The sequence below is a fragment of the Mus caroli genome, unplaced genomic scaffold (genome assembly GCF_978045245.1).
Source record: "Mus caroli unplaced genomic scaffold, Mus_caroli_1 scaffold_2, whole genome shotgun sequence".
NCBI classification, from domain to species: Eukaryota; Metazoa; Chordata; class Mammalia; order Rodentia; family Muridae; genus Mus; species Mus caroli.
This window is the reverse complement of record NW_028227257.1, coordinates 23,127,501-23,146,722: the sequence shown is the minus strand read 5'-3', so window position 1 is coordinate 23,146,722 and position 19,222 is coordinate 23,127,501. Positions and strand designations below refer to the sequence as shown.

At 50.2% G+C, this 19,222-nt stretch overlaps 1 protein-coding gene across 13 annotated transcripts in view; it reads left to right on the top strand.

The window, feature by feature from the left end:
- Positions 1-19,222, top strand: part of Epb41l1 (erythrocyte membrane protein band 4.1 like 1) — a 122,406-nt gene that overhangs the window by 38,404 nt on the left and 64,780 nt on the right. Inside the window, exon 1 of one of the 13 annotated variants that reach the window (XM_085832886.1) lies at positions 16,551-16,798. The exons of the other annotated variants lie outside the window; for them this stretch is intronic. The gene's annotated coding sequence lies outside the window, so the exon portion shown is untranslated. Of the gene's footprint in view, positions 1-16,550; positions 16,799-19,222 lie in introns of those variants that run through there. 13 annotated transcript variants of the gene reach the window in all.

The following is a 19,222-nucleotide window of genomic DNA, read 5'->3' as shown; positions in this document are numbered from 1 at the left end:
TTAAATTGAGGCAAAATACACATACCCTAAAATTTACTGCTTGCGTGCATGTGTGTGTGTGTGTATGTGTGTGTGTGTGTGTATGTGTACATCTGTGGGCTGGTTTTATGTTTGTTTGTTTGTTTTGTTTTCTCGAGACAGGGATTCTCTGTGTGGCCCTGGCTGTCCTGGAACTCACTCTGTAGACAGACTAGCCTCAGACTCAGAGATCTGCCTGCCTCTGCCTCCGGTGTGCTGGGATTAAAGATGTGTGTCACAACAGCCCAGGGTAACCCTTACTTTTTTAAGCGAAGAGTTTAATAATGTTAAGGATGATCTCATTGTGTTCCAGCCACTACTATCCATCCATCCATCTGTCCATCCGTCCATCTATCCATCTATTGTTGTTGTTGTTGTTATTATTATTATCATCATTGTCATCATCATTATCGTGTGTGTGTGTTTCTATGTGTCATAGTGCAGGTGTGTGTGTGTGTTTGCGTGTGTGTGCCAGGGCATGCTGGAAGTCAGAGGACAGCTTTTGAAGGTTGGTTCTCCTCTTCAACATTGGGATCTGGGGACCAATTTCAGGCCATCAGGTATGAGACTGACTTGCTGAGCCTCCTTGTTGGCTCTCCAGAACTTCTTTATCTTGGAAAAACTCAATCCCCATTCATTAAACAATAACCCCCGATTCCCCGTCTCTTGCAGCCTGTGGCAACTACCACTCTCTTTTCTGCCTGTATGAATTTGACTAACAGCCTCCCGTATGTGGAATCACACAGCACTTGTCTTGTTATGAATGGCTTGTTTCACTTAGCATAATGTTCTTAAGGGTCATTCATGTTCCTTCTGAGGTAGAATAATACTTCATTGTGTGGGCCACATTTTGTTATCAATAGACACCCTTTTCCTTACCTCTTGGCTATTGTGAATAACTGCAGCAGCACTGGCTATAGAACTGTCTTGTTGATGGTTTTTTTTTTTTTTTTTTTTTTATCTCTTTTGGATTTATACTCAGAAGTGAATATTTGGTGTGGGCACGTGCATGTTAGTGTGTGTGTGTGTAGGGCAAGGGGTTAGCCTCTGGCATTTTCCTTTTTTTTTTTTTTTTTTTTGAGACAGGGTCTCTCGTTGCTCTGGGACTTTACTGAATTGGTTAGCCTAGCTGACCAGCATGCTTACAAGGATCTGTCTGTCATCCTCCATCTCACAGTTGCTGGGATTAGAGCATGTGTCCCCAGCTTTTTATGTGGGTTTTAGGGATCTGAATTCAGTCCCTCAAACTTTTACGGCAAGTGCTTGACCAACGGAACCATCTCCCCTGCCCCATTGGTACTTATTTAAAAGCCCGAATTTCTTGTGTCTTATCAATCATGTGGTGGAAACTAGGTCAGATACTTGATATATGCTGTCTCGTTCTCGCTCTGTATCAACCGGGTACAGCAGATAAAATCATCCCCAATTTATGGCTGACAAATGAAAGCTCAGAGAGATTGCTTATTTGCTCAAAGCCGAACAGCTCGGAAGCCTTGAGGCAGAGTTGAGAGCTGGCTGCTGCCCAAGCCTGCTTTTAATTGTCGTGAACTGCTGCCTCCCTGCGGCCTCAGCTCCACCTGTCTGGGCAATTTTCTGCCTCGGTGGTGCTGTTTCTCTTTCCCCACTCACATCCCCACCATTTTCCTGCCTCTCCTGTGTTCACGCTCACTGGAAACCCTGAACAACTTTCGTGAAAGCCCTTTGACTGCCAGAACGGTTTTGTGTGCTGGAAACCGACAGAGCAAGGCCTGTAATTTGTTTTCTAATCATAGACCTCCAGATTCATAGTGGCTGCCGGGATCTCCTACCACATCATGTGGCCACCAGCTTGTAGATCATCAAAGAACCAGCCCCTTGGGGGCTGGGACACTGCACTCCTATGAAGAGTCAGGGGAGGGTTCAGCCCACCTGATTGGGGTTCTCCTAGCTCTCAGATTCTTGGCAACAACATAAGATTTTTCTCTTGAAAAATCTGTAGAAATATTCCACAACACTTGCCCTTCTCTGACTTTCAAAACTGTCAGAGCAGAATATCCCAAAGTTTGGTGATTTTTGTAGATTTCCGCTCATATGAGACAGCCTTAAAACTTGCAGGCTGGCTGCCATCTTTTTTTTTTTTTTTTTTTTTTTTTTTGCTTTTTATTGTGGAGAATTCCAAATGTATAGAAAAGTAGAGAGAACAGCATAATGATTTCTGAGAAGCCACCATACGCAGCACTTCTAGCCAATGGCATGGAAGATGGGCTTTCCTGCTTTCATAGCTCATTCCGTAGATGCTCAGTAAATCCACACAGAGACTGAGTACGCATTTCTTCTCCCACCATTGCATTAAGAGGCGAGGGCCGGTTGATTTTCCAAGAGAGCCAATGGCAAGAACATGCACTTTGGTGTCAGACACAGTTGCTCAGATTCACAGAGCTGGGTATCTGTTAGTGATCAGTTTTATTGTCTATAAAATGGGTATAGATATAGAAGTGATTTCTTCGTAGGTGTGGTTGTAGCTGTCTAGGGTTTGTTTTATCTGGAGACTGGGCTTCCTGTACCGCAGGCTGCCTTGGAACTTGCTATATAGCAAGGATATCCTTGAACTTCTGATCCTTTTGCCCCCGCCTTCTAAAGGCTAGGATTATGAGTATGCACACTATGCTTGGTTTATGTTAGCTTTGAACCCAGGGCTTCAAGCATGGTAGGCAAGCTCTCTGCTAATTGGGCTACATTCCAGCCCTAGCTAATGCATTTATTTTTAAAGATTTATTTATTTATTATATGTAAGTACACTGTCGCTGTCTTCAGACACTCCAGAAGAGGGCGCCAGATCTCGTTACGGATGGTTGTGAGCCACCATGTGGTTGCTGGGATTTGAACTCTGGACCTTCAGAAGAGCAGTCGGGTGCTCTTACCCACTGAGCCATCTCTCCAGCCTGCTAATGCATTTTTAAGAGTTTTCTTTTCTTTCTTTTCTTTCTTTTGGTTTCTCCGAGACAGGGTTTCTCTGTATAGCCCTGGCTGTCCTGGAACTCTTGTTGTTGATGCTTGTTTGGTGTTGGTGTGTGTGTGTTTCTAGGGATCAAACCTGAGATCTTGTGCCTCTAGACAAGTACTCCACCATTGGTCTATAGCCCCAGGCCTATTGCCACTAATGCTTTTCATTACTGCTTTGAATATTAAATATTCTAGTGGGAAGAATCCATGTGTTTTAAAAGTACAAAAATAAGTTGGAGTCCACTAGAATTGAAACCCTAGGATTTGGCTCCATTTTTTGTCCCAGTCAGCATTTAGTTGTAGGCTCAAGAAAAGGTCGCCACAGCCAGAGCCCATGCCCCAAATGTGGAGGCTGGGAGCAGGCCCAGCATGGGGGCCACGCAGGCTGGCTCTGTCTCTTTGCTTTGCTTCCATCTGCCCCCTGAGGGTGCAGTGACCCCCATGAGAGGGACAGGCCCAGCTGGAAGAGCCCAGAGGTGGTGAGCAGCGACACTGCGGGATGTCTTGTTGCTAGGAGACCAGAGGAGGCAGCAGGACCCATTGCCAGAAGAGGGAGGGGATGATGGTGGGTTGATGTAGGGATGCAGGGCACGTGACCCCAGATGGGCTTTTGTGGGGTTCTGGGAGGAGATGGTGGTGCAGCCATTGGGATCCTTGCCAGGAAGGGAGGAGGGGTCGGAGCAGAGACTCTGGAGAACCCGACTCTTTCTGTAGACCAGGACAAGCTGTTCAGTTCTTCCTGCTTGCTGCATGTCAAAATCAGACCAGCATTGGTGTCCCGATTCATTGTGTGGCTCTGGAAAGTTATGTGGCTGCTGTGCTTGCTGGGCCCCTGTCAGCTTCTTCATCTGCAGGATGAGCCCTATCCACTGCACGATGTGGTTTCAGATGTGACCTACAGGGAGCAAGAGCAAGTGCAGACGTGGCTTTGGAGTCATGCCAGCATTTCTTATCATTGATTTTTCCTTTGCTGTACAGCGAAGGAACTGGAGTCCCTCTAACCAGGCTGGATTCATGGGTGTGGAGCCTGGAGCGGACTTCCACCATGTTCCTGTGTTAGAAGATGATGGGGACCTGCTAGCTAGGCTCCCAACTAGTAACACTCCAGGGAGTGGCTGAGATAGGGCAGTAAAGTTCAAAAGCAGAGAGGGGCTGCATCAGGGGCTCTGTTGAGATTCCAGGAAGGACTTTGAATAGCTCTAGCCGGAAGCTTAGTGAGTGGCCAGAGATGATGGTGCAGTCGCACTAATATAAATAGTACTTGTCCACATGTACGTCGCAGAATAAAAAAAAAAAAAAACCCAAACAAGCAAAGTGAAATGATCCCATTGGGATGAAAAAAAAAAAAAAACACCTCTGGTAACATTACAAAGTTATGTATTTAAAACACAAGTGTCAGGTGGTGATGCTACACGCACGTCCTTGATCCCAGCACTTGGAAGGTAGAGGCAGAGGTACGTTTCTTTCTGTTCAAGGTCTGCTTGGTCTACAGAGCCAGTTCCAGGATGGCCAGGGCTACACAGAAAAACCTTGTCTTAAAAACCAAACCAAACCAAGAAACCAACCAACCAAACAGACAGACAGACAGAAGGCAGGAGGAGCAGAGTTTGATCCCAGAGCCATGGTTGTTGTTGTTGTTGTTTCTAAAGCTAGGTGTGGTGACATGTGCCTGTAATCCCAGCACTGAAGGCCCAGAGATCCTTGGGGCTTGCTGGCCAACCAGTCTAGTCTATTAGGGAATTCCCAGGCCATTGAGAGACCTGGCCTCCACACGCATAATGTTTGCACATAGACAATATGCGTGTGTGTGTGTGTGTGTGTGTGTGTGTGTGTGTATATGTGTGTGTGTATATATGTGTGTGTGTGTGTGTATGTGTGTGTGTGTGTACCCACAGATGCCAGGAGGGACCACTGAATCCCCTACAGCTGGAGTTTCCAGTTGTTGAGCTGCCTGATGTCGGGGCTGGGGGCTGAACTCAGGTCCTCTGGAAAAGCAGCACCCACTCTTAACCAATGAGCCATTTCTCCGGCCCAAAATGATTTTCTAGTTGAATGTGATGGTTCAGGTTTGTGATCCCAGTTCTTGTGTGGGAACGTTGAAGCCATGTTTAACTGTATGATAGCCATGACCACTTAGCAACATATTAGCTCTTCATCATTATTTTGTATGTATATGTGATACTTGAGTGTTCTGTGTGCGTGTATGGGTTGATATTTATTTGCACATGTGTGTGTACATGTGGAGGCCAGAGGTTGGCATGGTCTGTCTCCCTCTGTCGCTCCCCACTTTAACTTTTGAGACAGGGGTCTCTTCACTGAATCTGGAGCTCTCCCGCTGGCTCCTGGTACTGGCTGGCCAGCGGATCCTGGGAATTTACCTGCTTCTGCCCTCCAGTTCCTTGACAATGTAAATCGGTACAGTTTCCTCATGCTGAGTCCTTGATATTCAGACCATGGTAGCATGGTAGGTAGCAAGGGACGAGGCAACAATAGCCACCCCTAAGGGACCCCCCAAACTGGCCTGGCAGGATTGGAGGGACTGTGTCACAGGGGTTTACCTGTGGAGTAGGACTGCCTTGGCTCACACTGGTCAGGGCGATTGTGCTGGTCTGTTGCCCCAGTCTGGCTGCTTCTCTTCACACCTGGTCCCCTTTTCCCTGCTGCGATGCTGGTCCTGGTGTGATAAGCATGGTCTGTAATCCAAGCCATCCATCCTAGAGGTTGGCATGGCTTCCCTGGCCAGCTTGACAGACTAGAGCATTCACACGGTGGGCAGTGATCCATGGGAGCTGGTGGTGGCAGTTGTAGCTCTAACAGTAGAACTACCCTATGTACTGTCACCTGTCCTCTGAAAATAACCCTGGTCTGTTCCAAGTGACCATACTACAAGGAATCCAAAGGTACAGCCATTGGCTTGGTTACTAAAGTGGGAGTAGGGGAGTTGGGATAGGATTTGGGATTGGTTGGCCTCTGAGCCAAAGATTTGGAGTGGGGCGGGGGTGAGAGGCAAGCCAGGTTCTGCTCCTTCTGTTCTGCAGAGCTAGAGACAATCTGTCTATGTTGGGGGAAGCAAGAGGGGGCAAGGTTTCAGGGCTACATGCTCATGCAGATCTCTGGAGACAGCCAGCCAGGTTGGGACAGGTTCTGAGAGAGAAACAGCAATGAGTGATCCAATGTTCAACAATATTCTGCCAAAGCCCATTTCAAATCTTCCTTGGTGGACACTTTTACTGCAGGGTAAAGATTTCCAAGTTTGAGGCTAGCCTGAGATATAGAATATGATCCCACCTCAATACATATAACAAAAGTGAAAAGGTATATATCGTTCTAATGTGTGCATACATAGAAAGAGTTTCTTTAAGTTAGATAGGAATACAGCACATGCACACACACACATACACACACACACACACATACACACAAAGAGGTGGAAGGGGGGGCTTACCATTGTTAATTAGAGACCACCTAGGCCAATGTTTCTAACTATTCAAGGACCCAGGGAGTCCCTTGTACAGAGAAACTCTGTCTCAAAAAGTTTTTTTGTTTGTTTCTATTCTTTTTCTTCTTGAGACAGGGTCTTACTTTGTAGCCCAGGCTGGCCCAAACTCACTACCCTCCTGTGTCTGCCTTCCAAGTAATGTCCATTGAACACTTGCTTTTTTTTTTTTTTTGGTTTTTCGAGACAGGGTTTCTCTGTATAGCCCTGGCTGTCCTGGAACTCACTTTGTAGACCAGGCTGGCCTCGAACTCAGAAATCCGCCTGCCTCTGCCTCTCGAGTGCTGGGATTAAAGGCGTGCGCCACCACGCCCGGCTGAACACTTGCTTTAATTAGATGTTTTACTTTTTTTTTTTCTCTTTTTTTCTGACACAGGGTCTCACTATGTATCTCTGGCTGTCCTCAAATCCACAGAGATCCTCCTGTCCCTGTTTCCCAAGTGTTGGGACTAAAGGCGTGTGTCAGCATGGCTGGCTTAGTTGAACATTTCCTAAGATGTGATCTATCACCTCTGTCCATCCTTAGGATAACCACCCAGAGGTATGACAAGGACACAGGGACACACAGAGATTAAGCACTCACACTGAATGGTCGAGGCAGGACGGAAAGCTGGGTCTCCTGATTCCGGAGGCCACGGTTGCTCTGGAACTGTGTGGTGTGGCTCTATGCTGCAGATAGCAAATGTTAGCCTCTGCCATAGTGTCAGGGGAGCCGAGGGATACTCTTGAGCTGGCTTCAGTAGGTCTGGGTGGATTCTGAGGATCCCACACCCGTGAGTCCCGGGTGCTTCTGCTGCTGCAGCGACAACACATGGAGAACCACTGCCCCTCTGCCTGCCGATAGGATTCTATTATTTCCTGTGTTTTATGCATGTGTGCATGTGTGCGTGTTCACAGGCACATTTGTGTCACAGCAGACATGTAGAGGTCAGAGGACAACCTCACATTTCCATTCTCACTTCCCACCTTGTTTGAGATAAGACTCTATTTTAGCTACAGTGTTTACCTGGTCAACTGCCACATGAGCTCCGGGGATTGACCCGTCTTTCCATCCCGTGCAATAGGTGTGCTCTGGGATTCTGGATATGTGCACCACTTCAATTACAGAAATACATACCCCTGCCCGACTTTTACTGGGGCCTGGGGGTCTGAGCTCAGGTCGTCAGACTTGGACACCAAGCTCTTTCACCCTTCTCACCTGAGAAATGCATCTTGATCTCTGTGGACCGGTGTAATGGCTCTCACCTTGGCTCCTGACCTCTGCTACCCTGTAATCATTCCCTATCAGGCACCAACCATCTCTAGCTATGTCCTGCCTCTTCGCCAGGTCTTACCTTGTCTCCCTTCACTATACAGTAGAAGTTTCTGAAATGACCAACTGGTTCAAACCTTCAGTGTCCGCTCGGATAACCACTGAGTGTGTGTGACTGTGCATTTTACATTTTGTTTCATTTTCTTTGGTTTAAATATAGGTCACATGTGGCTAGCTGCTAGACAAGGCAGGAAACCACTTGGAATGTCATTCAAGGCTCTGATTGGCACCATCTGCCTTTCCAGCCCCAGCCTCAGTGCTCAGCATCCCAGGGGCCAAGCCACATGTGCCCAGTTTCCTGCACTTACCATGTCCTTCCCACCCTGCCTGTTTTTGTGCGAGCTTTCAGTCCAGGTTGTTCTGCAGCCCTGCCTTCAGAGCTCCGTCCAAGTGCTGCCTCTTCCTGAAAGCTTTTGACGTCTGCTCTTTTTCTCTAGTTTCTTTCCTCTCCAAACTCCTCCAAACATCATCTTTTCCTTTGCATCTTTCCTGATTTCTGTATTCTACTGCAATTGGCTGGGGTCCCTATCTTATTTTCTACTGAACTGTGAGCTTTGAGATCATGTGAGCATTTCCCAGAGCAAGCTCTTCCTTCCCACCACAGATCCCTTCCAAGTATACAGAGAAGCTAGATAAATGCCACAGACTCACACTGGTGCACTGGGAAAGCAAAGATGATAATGTGTCGTTCCTATCCCCCAGCTGCCCAAGCTCCTACCAGTCTGATCCAGGCCTACAGAGCCCTGGAAGCCAATGGTTATTTTGGGCAGGGAGATAAAAGTCACAGAGGGCCCTGTTGGCCAGGGGAGACCAAGCAGGAGAGGTTGAAGCAGAAGGCTGTGTTTACACACAGACATTTTCTCTACCCAGCCTGGCCTGGTACACGTAGATGGGTACACCCAGACATCGGGACCTGGCTGCCGTCTAAAGCTGGGATTAAGTGGTGGTGCAGCGGCTGGTCTGGCCGTCTGCTCTCTGCAGATGGATGGATGAGGAGAAGGTTGCAAGGACTGCCGAGCAGCACCAGCTTGTGCAAATGGAATATTGGCTACGTGGTCCCAGGGTAGAGACTGGGAAGCAAGCAAATGCCTGTCAGCAGAGCGACGGGCAGCAGGTGAATTCTTGTTTGGCCTGGTTTGGTGGTTCATGAGGTTTTTCAGATTGGCTCCTGTTTGAATGTAGAGATGGTTGGAAAGAAACAAAGAGACATCTTGCTTTTTTGAGACCCTATTGCTAAGAGTATTTCATGACACAAAAGTATCCAGGTTATAGAAAACATTTTTTAAAAAAATTTCTCAGGCCAGGCATGGTAGCTCATGGAGGAGGCAGAGGCAGGCAGATCTCTGTGAGTTCACTAGCCTCATCTACATAGTGAATTCCAGGACGGGTGAAGATCGTGAGAACCTATCTCAAAAACAAAAAGAGCCTACCTTTCTTGAGCTGCAGAGATTCTTTGAAGATACAAGTTAGATCCCCAGGATCCATGTTTTTGGTTTTGTTTTTAAATAAGTCAGGTCTGGTGGCCTCTGCTTATAATCTCAGTCCAGGGAACCAGAGGCAGGTAGATCCCCGTGACTGTTGTAAAAACAAACCAGGTTGGACTGGAGAGATGGCTCAGTGGTTCAGAGCACTGATTGCTCTTCCAGAGGTCCTCAGTTTAATTCTCAGCAACCCCATGGTGGCTCACAACCATCTGTAATGAGATTCGATGCCCTCTACTGGTGTGTCTGAAGACAGAGACAGTGTACTCATACACATAAAATAAATAAATAAATAAATCTTAAAAGCAATAACAACAACAACAAACAAACCAGGCAGACAGCATCTTCAGAAGAGCAGCCAAGGCTCCTTTAGCTGTTACACACTCTTGCACATACATGCAGGCCTGCACGCACACACATGTGAGTGTACACACACAATATGTAAATTATTAAAATCGTAATATAGATACAAAAAAATGCACATGAGGGCATCACAAATCTACATGTGCCTTGTGTAATCGTCTCTCGACAAGACCTAAAACATCTATCATCTCTACAGTACATTTGTGTTCAGCCAAATGCGTGCAGGGACATCAGGGGACAAACACAAGCTCTTGAGTCAGGTAGTCTGGGGCTGAGTCTTGGGTCTCCAGTCTATTATCAAAGGGACGCTGGACTAGTGACTTCAATTTTATCCCCTGTAAAATCAAGCTGGATATGTAATTTCTGCTTTACAGGGTAGTGAGAGATTTAAGATGGAAAATGTAGGCAAATTGCTAGGCACCGTGCCAGCCTGTAGCTGGGGATTCTAACACCCTGCAAAGATGCTGCCGATTGGTAGTGATGCTGCAGCCTCTTCCCACACCGGGACCCCAGGCACACAGACACCGCTCGTCTACCTCCTCCAACCTCTATGTGAGGCTCTCTGACATCTCCTCTGACTGCAGGGAACCTGAGAAGCCACAACAAGGAAACCTCAGCTGACACTTCCAGCCCCTGACAGGCTGGGTGGCAGTCTGTATCCAGTGGGAACGTGGCCACATTTTTTATATTCAGCTCCCATAGCATGGTTCCCGGACTCCTAGAGGAAGACACATTTCCCAAACAGTGGCTGGAAGCATAGGGACCCCAGAAGGAATTGTAGCCAAGGTGAAATCGAGGCGCCGGACTCATCCCGAGATGTCCTGACATGCGGGTGGCCTCCTGAATCCCCCTTGCTTCCTGACCTTTGGCTCGGGGATTAAGGTGACCAGAGTGTGCAGACATGACTACCAAGAAGGGTCCTTGTGGCGGGAAAGGCGCAAAGTGGCTTCTTTCCTAAGGCAACAGTGTACCAGGAGGTTAAGAACCTTCTGCAAGTCACATAACCCGTGGCCGCTGGGAAAGGCCAGTGTTGTAACTAGCCATAGGGGGTGTCTCAGGAGGGACTGGGAAAGGACTTCCTGGACGACGACTAGAAGAGTGACTGTGGGGAAGGGAAGAAAATCCATCCAAGCAGAGGATAAAGCTCGAGAGAGAGCGAGCATGTGTCAGAGCTAACTGTCTGCCGGGGACCCAGAACCATCAGTCTGACAGAGCAAATCACATAGCTTCTGAGGCTAAGGCTGAGGCACAAGGAGAGATCAGGCTGGCGAAGGTCTCAAGAGTCAAGCTGAGGTGAGTTCTTTCATCAGAGAATGAGGCAGTGCTGAAGGCTCTTCACTGGGAAGGTGGGCAGACTCTGCCCCTTGATGTGCCCCTGGAAATCCGCAGCAATACTCAGCTGTCCATGCCACGAGGAAGTCCAGCTGTGTCCAGGGCTTGCTTGTGGGTACCAAGATGGTAGTCGAGGGCAAACTTCCTGCCCGAGAGGAGAGGCAGTTCAAAGTCAGAGCCCCACTTTGACAACTGAACCTGGATTCAGAAGTAAAGATTGAAGGAGACAAGGGTGTGGCAAGCATAGAAGAGGGGGTGCAGAAAGTGGAGATGGGGGGCTTTCCTTGGAGAGAATACAATCTTGAGGATATGTGCACTTAAAAAATATTTATTTATTTATTTATTTATTTATTTATTTATTTAATGTATGTGAGTACACTGTTGCTTTCTTCAGACACACCAGAAGAGGGCATAAAATCTCCATTATGGATGGTTGAGAGCCACCATGTGGTTACTGGGAATTGAACTCAGGACCTCTGGAAGAGCAGTCAGTGCTCTTAACTGCTGAACCGTCTCTCCAGCCCAGATATGTGCCCTTAAGAGAGACAAGGATACCACAGAAGTAGCTGAGGGGGTCTTACCTGTGCTGGAGGAGGACATCTGAGCTGCCAGGCCCCCTTGGTGGATAATGTCCTATGATCCTGTAGCAGCGCTAAGCAGGAGTGCCTGTAGTACCCCAGGTTCAGGCCAGTCAAGGCCTTGACAAGGTCGTGGAGCTCCTGTATGAATATCCCCAGCTTGTATCAGCCCTTCACATGGGCAGCTTGGCCCCTCCAGCATGCTGTACTAGCTATGAACTAGTTAGTGCCTTATTCTCATGGCCTGCCATGCAGCTTTGGGGCATACACATCTGTCTACACCAGACTGTATGTGGGAGCATTCGGGTTCCAATCTAGGCCAAGGTTCAAGAGGAGGTGAGACCCTTGGGAACTGCGGCTTGGGGGAGACTTCCTAGTAAAGTGGAGGGGAGAAGCAATCAGGTGAGGGTCCCTGTCCTGTATGTGTCACTACTCATCCAACCCGGCCTTCTCGTTCCGTTTGGACCCAGCCGCCCTGCGGTGCCTTCTCGAGAGTGCCAGTAGTGAGGGAGAACAGCCTTGCCAGGCAGAGCTTCCCAAGCCTGTGGGACTCGCTGCTTTAGAAAGTTTGGCTCCAGTAGCTTCCTCCCTCTGGCACAGCTCTTAGCTGCCTGGGGCTTAGCTCAGCCCACCCAGGCCCTGTTGCCCTCTGAGGCCAGAGCCAGATGTCTTGCAGATCCCTTGCCCTGAAATACCCTCGTTGTGTGACCTCTGTTTTAACCCAGTATATTCTATCTGCCTCTCCTGCAAGATACCTTTTCTTATCTCCTTGGGCTCTGTTAGGATTTCAGAGTATCTAAGTGCCTATTAACCAAAAGAAACACCGTGTGAGCCACATGTGCAAGTCATGCATATGATTAAAGAGACAAAAAAGCAGCTCACACATGCTCTTAGTCTCAGCGCTTGAGAAGCTGAGCGGGAGGATCCCCTGAGTTCAGGAGTTCAAGTCTAGAACACTGGGCAACAAAGCAAAATGTTATGTCAAAAATAAATAAATAAATAAATAAATAAATAAAATAAAAAAATGCCGAGTGTGGCCCATGACTTTAATCCCAGCACGTGGGAGGCAGACAGGGATGGGGCTCTGTGAGTTCGAGGCCAGTCTGGTTAGTCCAGCCACTGGGGTCAGTGAAGAGGCCTTGTCTCAAAAAGGTCAGATAGAAAGAATCTGATGTATTCCACATGCACTAACATACATGTACGCCTACATGTACCTGTGCATGCACTACATACAGGACTGAGGCTGTAGCTTAGGGGTAGAGTACTTGTCTAGCATGCACAAGATCCTGGGCTGGATCCCTAGAAACACACACACACACACACACACACACACACACACACACACACACACCAAATGAAATCATCCTAATGAGATTTTATTTAATCTGATATATCGATAACTTTTAGTTAATTGCTTTGTTTTGAGACAAGCTAGTTTCAAACTCCTGCTCCTCCTGCCTCCATATCTCAAGTGCTGGGATTCCATACCAACATGCCTAGTCCCGTAATATTAAAACAAGAATTATTGAGATATATAAACATTCTCTTTAATTTTAATACCCAGATGTCAAGATCCACTATCCATCTTGCGTTTACTGCACGTTTCCATTTGTGCATTTTGGGTACTTGGCAGCCACCGGTGGCCAGCAGCTCCTGTGTTAATTAGTGCAGACCTAGAGGCAAGGGGGAGTCTATGATGGCTGAGGCTCAGTGTTTGGCATCAGATGGCTCTCTGGTCACATTCTAGTTCTGCCATTTATCAGCAGGTGACATTGGCACCTCATCAGTTCTCCAAGGCTCCGTCACTTCAACTGTAAAAAGGGTTGGAGAATTGTTTCAGGAATTAATCCCATGGATGTGTGTCTAGTGCCAGGCTCAGGGGAAGCGCTCAGGAAGCAGCATGGAGGTTAGTCTCTAGGGCCCTTCCCTGTCCTCACTCATTGGACCTATTGGAATTCAGGGTCACACTCCCCAGTTCTTCCTTCTCTGGCATCCTGGGCTTGCCCCAGGGTAAGCATCACTGCTTCCTGAAGGAAAGATGTTGGGAGGGGGGCTCAGCACTGAGAGCAGAGCTCTCTTACCCCTCCCCCACCCCCGCCCCGTTCCTCCATCAGACCGAGACACTCTGGGTGATAAAATCTCTTGGGGCCCGAGTTCCTTCTCTGAAAGGTCAAAGGGTAGTGGAGGAGACCTGCCTGAAGTTTGGTGAAGCCTCTGACCCACCATAGTCATGGCTGCTTGGGACTTTCTTGGATCTTAGACTTTCTCCTCCTCCTAACAGGAAGTGCAGTATTCTGTCCTCTCTCTCCTGTGAGCCCCTGCAGAGCTGCCCTCACAGCACCCCTCACAGGAACAGAGGGGCAGCAGGGAGTTCCTCTCAGTAAGGCTCAGAGAGGTCAACTTGTAGAAGTGAAACAGAAGGAAGAGATGGAACCAGGATGCATCCTCAAGCACACCAGTTGCAATGGGCTCTTCCTCATCAGGGGCCCTGAGGTTTCTCTGTGGTGGCTTGCATGAGGCATAGTGGTGTTGAATCCCATGCCTCAGTTTCCCTGCTTGGAGAATGGAAGCAGAAAAGTACCAGGGTGGTGATTTCAGCATGCCCGCAGAACCCATGCATTCTTTTGAGTTCCCATGCTGTGTCTTGTTTGTAATTTCTCCAGAGAAATTATGGGAGGAAGTGGAAGGGTCCAGAGAGCCCCCATTACTGTGCAGAGTGACCTTGGTCAAATCACTTACTCTGGGCCTTGGCTACTTATTTATAACTTGCGGGGAGGGGTGATGTTAACTCAGATGATGCTGTGGAATCAAGTACTTTGCAAACTGGAAAGCGCTAATAATAGACCTAGAAGAGAATCACAGAAAATAATGATAAAAACAACACAAACAGAGACAGACATCATTCTAGAGACAGCCCAGCCTCCAGCGTGTTGCCGCTGACCGGAAGTGAATTGGGCCCTTTGGGTATGACTCTAAATGAAGTCTGGGAACATCCTGCTTTGGTTCTGAAGTCGCCTGGGTTTTCCTGGGAAAGTGAGAGGCTCGGTGTGGCCAAGAGGCTGGGAACCAGGCTCTGCCCCAGGGGAGGGATGGGGGGTGGCAGTGCTGTCTGGGGAAAAGAGTTAAACTGAGGGATGGGGAGGGCCTTGGCTCTGCAGCCTTGGGAGCTTGTGCTTGAGGGGAAAGCAGAAGGGAAAGGTTAGCTCAGAAGCAAAACGCCCGAGGGAGGCCTCCCCACAGCTGTGCCCACGGAGCAGCGAGTTCCTCTAATGGCGCTCCTGAGTTCGGCAGGTTGTTCCAGTCATTAATTTGAATAAACATCGGGTGCAAATAGTGTATACCCTTGAGAGTCAGTGACTTGCTTGGAGGCCATACTCCTAAGGACCTGTGTGAGGCTCCTTGGGTAAAGGACGCCTGGAGATAAGGTCTGGGAGGAAGCCCCTCCCACTTGGCTTAGGCTGATTGGTTTTCCACCTCTTGTCTGGTGTGGGGTTGGCCAGTATCTTTCTGCTCTTTGCCCACTCCTGAGACTAGTGGACAGCAGGCAGCAGCCAGGCGCCAACTCCTAAGGCATCCAATGAAGAGGGGACTTGTCCACATTCAAGGGAAGGCTTGGCTTGGAGCTGAGCATAGTCTATAAGATTGTGGGTGTGGGGCAGCAATCTAATGTTATCTCAAAGAAGGGGGAGGGAGTGTGGGACACCCTCCCACTTCCTAGCCTCCCCTCTTCACCTCCCCCACTCTCTGCCCAGTGAGGATAGTACAGACACAACTGCAGTGTGTGTGTGTGTGTGTGTGTGTGTGTGTGTGTGAGAGAGAGAGAGAGAGAGAGAGAGAGAGAGAGAGAGAGAGAGAGACAGAGAGACAGAGAGAGAGAGAGAGAGACAGAGGGCTCAAGTACTATGGCCCAGACATCTGCTTGCCCATAATAGATTTGCAGGGTGATTGGAAGAATGAAAGAAGAGCCGAGCATGCCTGGGGCTGATGGTGATGTTTAGGAGTGAGGGTCACATGGGTTGCCATTGTAGAACCACATGGTCTTTGGTGACCATGTATGAGTTGCTGCCATTTCTCCCAAGCCTTTCCCCCCACACTAGGACCCAGAGACAGGTTAAGTCCAAGTCTAATCCTGTCTTTCACCGTTTACAAACTGAAGCCTGGCGCACGGCAGCCTCTTGCCAAGAGTACCTGCAGAACCAGTTGCGGAACTAGATTGGAACCCAGGCCCTCTATTTTCCAAAGTGCTCTGTGGCTGCCAAAGGCTTGGATAAGAAAGAGGTGACCTGGTGGAACTGGCTTTTTGAGTTCTAACAGTGCGGCTGGAGTGGAGGAATAAGGTTTAGCTTGGCTTGGAGCCATGACCTCTGTGGCCCCTTCGTAGAACCTGGGATCACACACGACCGCGTGTCCTTGTATATAGTAAACATCTCTACCGAGGTCCAACCCCTACAGGATTCCTTCGCTGTTACACTACTGTCATGGTCACCGAGGCACATAGGTACAGGGAGCACACCCACCCTAGGGACACTCATGCCGGATGATTCCCGGAAGGCAGTTGCCTTGCGGATTCCCTACCGGGAGAAGAACGCTGCATCCCAGGCGGGTTCTGTCCCCGCGCTGAGCTTGCAGGGGAGTGAAAGGGATCGGTAGGGGAGTGAAGGGGACCGGACTCTGTGGGATGGGAGGCCCACAGAGGCTGAGTCACCTCTTCTGAGTCAGGGATCCTCCTCCTTCTTCTCCCCTCCCCCTCCCTCTCTCCCTGAGCCCCCACTAGGGCTTGGCCCAGAGAGCCCGCGAGCGAGCTAGCGAGCGAGGAGGCCGGCTGGCCAGGGCCAGGGCGGAGACGGCCATCTCGTCCCGCAGTGGACCGCGGGGTGGCGGGGAAAGAGCGGAGGAGGCAAGGCAGGCAGCCGAGGAGGCGGAGGCAGGGGCTGGGCGCCGCGAGCGAGGAGGCAGGCTCGCGGCCGCCCCTGGGCTGGGCGCGGAGGCCGCGGCGGGGGCGGGCCGCGCGGCGGGCGCCAGGCCCGGGGCTGTGGGCACGGTGCCCAGCCCCCGGCGCACGCCGACCGCCGCGGCCGCTGCTGCAGTCGGCATCCATCAGCGGGCGGGGGTGTCGCGGAACAGGCTGCTCCGCAGAGCCCGCCCGCGCCGCCCCACCCCGCGGCCTGCGGGCCCGGAGGAGCCGAGGGGACCGGCCCTCGCCCAGCCGGTCCGAGATGGGGACCCCCAGGCCCAGGTAGGCACGTGGGAACCGGTGATGAGATGGCATGGGGGACCCAGGATGTGCTACAATCTAGGCCCAGCCTCCAGCCGTGGGGGAAGAGAGGGGGTGAGATTAGGAGCTGAGTCTGATGGCTGTTGGCCCCCTTGGCCAGTTTTGGGGAGACCTTTGCTGTTCCCCTCACCTCTGCCGCTTCCTCAGTGCCAGGGGTCAGAGGTGTCAGCTGGCCCCTTGGTGTAGAATGAGCCATTGCTGGACGATGGGCTCGGGAAGCTGGCCCACTCTGTTCTGGAAAGCCATCCCAGGTGCCTCCTTTGGTGGCCCAGGGCTCTCTGGTTTTCTTCTCTAGGCTACTGATGTTACAGGACAATATCTTGGCTAGAGGTTGGCTGCTTGGATACTGTTCTCAGTATCTTCCTCACCCCTTGCTTACAGACCCTTTTCTCACTTGCATTGGTTCCCCATCCCTCCTCCTTTCCCTGCCTGAGCTGAACCTTATCCCCCAGGACTGAGGATTTGGACTGGCTGGTAGTTGTACCCCCTGATCAGACATACATGCCTCGTGTCTGTTGATTGTACCTGGAACCGTCACACTTGGAGAGGTCAAGTTCCCAAGAGGCTGGGGGGTCTTGGCGACAGGTATAGGTGTGGAGGTGACTCAAGCCACTGTGGTATTCATTGGGCGCTGAAGTCACCGGCTGGTTGTATGGGCCAGAGAGTCCATGGTTTTGGGAAGGCTGAACAAGCACCCAGAGAAGGGGCTGCCTCTCTCTCTCTCCCCTGCCAGCCATGCCTCTTGCGTCTTGCTTACCCCAGAGCTCTGCCATTCATTGGGTGGGGGTGGGGGTGGGAGAGAACTAACCACGTGTTCCGACATCACCCTGGATTGGCATGTCACCTCTCCTGCACACCGAGGTGGGAGTGTAAAAGGGCTGGATTTAGGAGCTCTCTGGAGCTGTGCAGGGGCCAGCCTGCTCCATCAGCCCGGTCTCTGTGAGCCTCAGGAGCCTTCCAGAATCTCAGCAGTTGGATGGTGGCCCCAGAGGCTCCTGTCCCAGGCTAGGGTGTACAGAATAGAAGTGGTGTGTGCCTGCCACCCATCCATGACTCCAGATGGAGCTTGTGACAGCGGCAGCCTGTACCAGCTTCTTGTCAGTCATGGTGGCCCAGAGAGGCTCTGCCAGTCACCAGTCATGGAGCAGCTAGCTCTGGTGGCCAGCCTGAGATCCCATGTTCCCAGAAACTGATGCACAACATTTATGGCTTATAGGCACACAGTCTCTAGGATTTGGGGGACACCTGACAGCAGTCCTGGAGGAGAACATGGGGGTGGCGGTGGGGGGTGGGGCTTTGTTCCTATTAAAGCATTCCCTGGGCTTTGTGGCAGTGCTCTGGGTCCAGCTCTGTGAGCTTCCTGAAGGGGTTCTATGGTAGAGCCTATGTCCTCTATGGTATGAGGACAAGGCTGGGCCCTATGCTTGGGACATTGATATAGAGAGGTGGGTAAAGGTCTAGGGAGGAAGAGAGACTTGTCCAAGGTCACAGCTCCTGAGTGAGAACCAGAACTAATGTGTTGAGGACTTAAACTTTTTGATTAAGGTTTCTCCCTGGCTGTTATGGTTGTTACTCCCTATATAGCACTCTGACAGAGGATGTACCCTGCAGGCTGGAGGCCATGGCCCCCTTTTGGGAGAGCCCTCGTATTGCCTTCAGGCTCTGCTCCCATGAGATGAGCAATGGAGACTAGCTCATAAAGGGCCTTGAATCCTCTTGGTGTATTCAGGATGGAAAGGACTCTTGGGGTCCAGAGACATTCTGAGCCTGAGCTGCTGTGTCGGGGCAGGAGGGAGTAGAAAAGATCTCTTGACTAGACTAGCTGCAGTGGGAAGCTCCAACCTGACACCGTGTCTAGACTTCTCTGCACTCCTTATTAAAGGCACATGATCATTTCATCCTGGAGCAATACTAGTGACTGTACAATGAGAGAGACGGCATTTATTGAGCACTTAATGTGTGCCATGCCCTGATAAGTGCTTCGCATCCTCTCGCAGCAGCACTATCAGATAATATTATTATACACTTTTAACAGATGAACGGAGGCTCACAGACTCTGCCTGCCTGCCTGAGGTCACACAGCTGGAAAGTGCGGGGCTGTAGAAGTCTAGAGCCTCTCCTTTTACCATGACATTATACCTGGGACAGTGTCTGGGAGCACCTGCTTAGTGTCCAGTGGGACCCAGTAATTAGCTAGTAGATGAGGGCTGGTCCAGATAGAGACGTCCATGTACCGAGTAGGGGGAGCCAAGGCTAGCTCTGTGGGCTGAATGTAGTCCTGGCCTTGAGCATGGTTAAAGAGGGATGGGTGGGAGGGGCCAGCACTGGCCTCCCGCTTGCCCCCTGCTACATTTGGTAGGGCTCCAGCGGGCAGAAGCCACACAG